Below are 2303 nucleotides of genomic sequence, written 5' to 3'. Positions count from 1 at the left end.
GTGTGTGTGTGTGTGTGTGTGTGTGTGTGCGTGTGTGTGTGTGTGTGTGTGTGTGTGTGTGTGTGCGTGTGTGTGTGTGTGTGTGTGTGTGTGTGTGTGTGCGTGTGTGTGTGTGTGTGTGTGTGTGTGTGTGTGTGCGTGTGTGTGTGTGTGTGTGTGTGTGTGTGTGTGTGCGTGTGTGTGTCTGTGTGTGTGCGTGTGCGTGTGTGTGCGTGTGTGCGTGTGTGTGTCCATCTGTCTGTCCGTTTCTACTGTATATTTGTTGATCCCCATCCCATCACTATTTCCCTTGTTTAAGGTAATTACGAAAACACTGCAACATGTCAGTCATGTGACTGCTTAGCGTGAAAAAGATATCATGGATGCAATTGTATGTTAGTGAACCTCACTCGTAATACCTTAAGAGTGTCTTTGCGAAAAAGTAAATGAAAAGCAATCTATTGGAGGGAGGGGGCTTTTCCACATACTGTACTTTTTTTTCCAACTTTGCTCATCTTCGAATTATACAGGGTCACTTTTGTTGTAGGTTACTTCCGTTGGGCTATGGCTGTGTGTTGCTGTGTTGCGGCGCTTGCATTTGCTGTGGCAGTTACAGTTTTTGTGACCCGTTTCGGCCACCGTACAAAATGGTAAGAGTGCTTATTATAATCAGAATATGTCATGCAGTTATTGATGGGGGGAAAAAAAGATCAGTTAAATGATAAGAGTATGTCCCTTCAGCGCAATAAATAAAGTACCACATTTTGCCATTTAATATTCATTGTTTTGCATAGAGCAAGCATCATATGATTTGATACGTACAGTATGAGTATTGTTGTAATATCTCTTTATGTGTTGCTGCTAAGTGTGCAAGTAGCAGTTATTTGAAGGGTTATAATTACTGTAAAATGTATGATAATTTCCAATGCAGTATGTGCATCTATGGCATATCACATTATGTTAGCAATAGGTTAGTGGATTTACCGAAGACAAAATTACATGGTTTGATGGAACATTTTGGTGTACAAATGTGCAGTGTTTAATTCTCTTCCGTTTTATGTGTCAGATTTACAGGAAACCTCAACTGAAGGACTCCACTCGAACCTCGTTTCAACGTGCCTCAAGGAACATCACGAATCTGTACCTTGTAACGGTAGTTTGTTGTAACCATTTCCAATAAAATGGCCGCAAACCACGATGTATAGTACAGTATGAACATTTAGAGATGTAAAAACATGAACATGTAATACAATATGAACGCGCCAGTTATAAATACAGTCCATATGAAGTGAAAATAATTTGATAAGACATGAAACAAACAACTCTAGTGTTTCTAATTCATCTCTGAAAATGTTCAGTCGACAAATGTTACCCGCCATAGGCAACCACCAGTGCCACCGACAAAGCCAACTGTCACTTCGTAGTCTCGGATGGGCTTCTTCAGTGAGACTCCCTTTCGAAAGTGCCCTCACTTTCAGCCTTCACATACAGCGAGATTTGTTTCCGTTTACCAGACATGTTTTCAGACCATGTGCACAGGACCACGCCGTGCCTCCGTGAGTTACGGCAGAAAGTACCACAAAGTACTGAGTCGATCAGTAGCGTTGCTAAGCAACAGAGGGGAATCCCACGCTGTATATTCTGTCCATAAGCAAGGTCGCAGCAGCAGTTGGCTTCCCACAGTCCCTTGTAATGAAAGCCTTTTCAGTATTTTGTGTGAAAAATATGGTCGCTATAATGACGTTTACATTATAAGGGTGCTCGTTGTCAGCAAAATCGGCAAATGGAAAATGAATTACGTGAAATCGGGACTTTGAAATGTTTGTTTGTTTATTTTTGTTTGTTTGTTTGTTTATTTATTGAACATATATAAAACATACAATAACATGACAAAGTGCAAACAAAAATTATGAAAGGAAAATAAAAGTAAAAGTAAGTAATACAAACATCATCACAGTTATATGTTCAAAGGAGTAGGAAGAAGTATAAAACTTATCTAGTCCTACCCCTTTTTGAGCAATAATGTATATTGATCATTTCCAAAGAAAAGGAAGAAATCTAAATTTCATCAAATACTTTTACCTTTTGTGTACTATGCTTATCTATTGATACGCCTTTCGGTTTGTATATATGTATCATTATTCTTTCTACTTTTATATCAAATAACTCATATTCATTATATATACCACATTTCTTGAATACATTCAATAAGTTGTTCAAAATCCAGAACAAGAACAAACCATAGTATTACTATATTTTATAAGTACCAGTATGTAAAATTTATCTTCTTAACTTTGTTTTATGTAGTTTTTTTGTACTAATGT

Source organism: Hippocampus comes, unplaced genomic scaffold (assembly GCF_001891065.2).
Source record: "Hippocampus comes isolate QL1 unplaced genomic scaffold, H_comes_QL1_v1.1 scaffold86, whole genome shotgun sequence".
Lineage (NCBI taxonomy): Eukaryota > Metazoa > Chordata > Actinopteri > Syngnathiformes > Syngnathidae > Hippocampus > Hippocampus comes.
Note: the sequence above shows the minus strand (reverse complement) of the source record.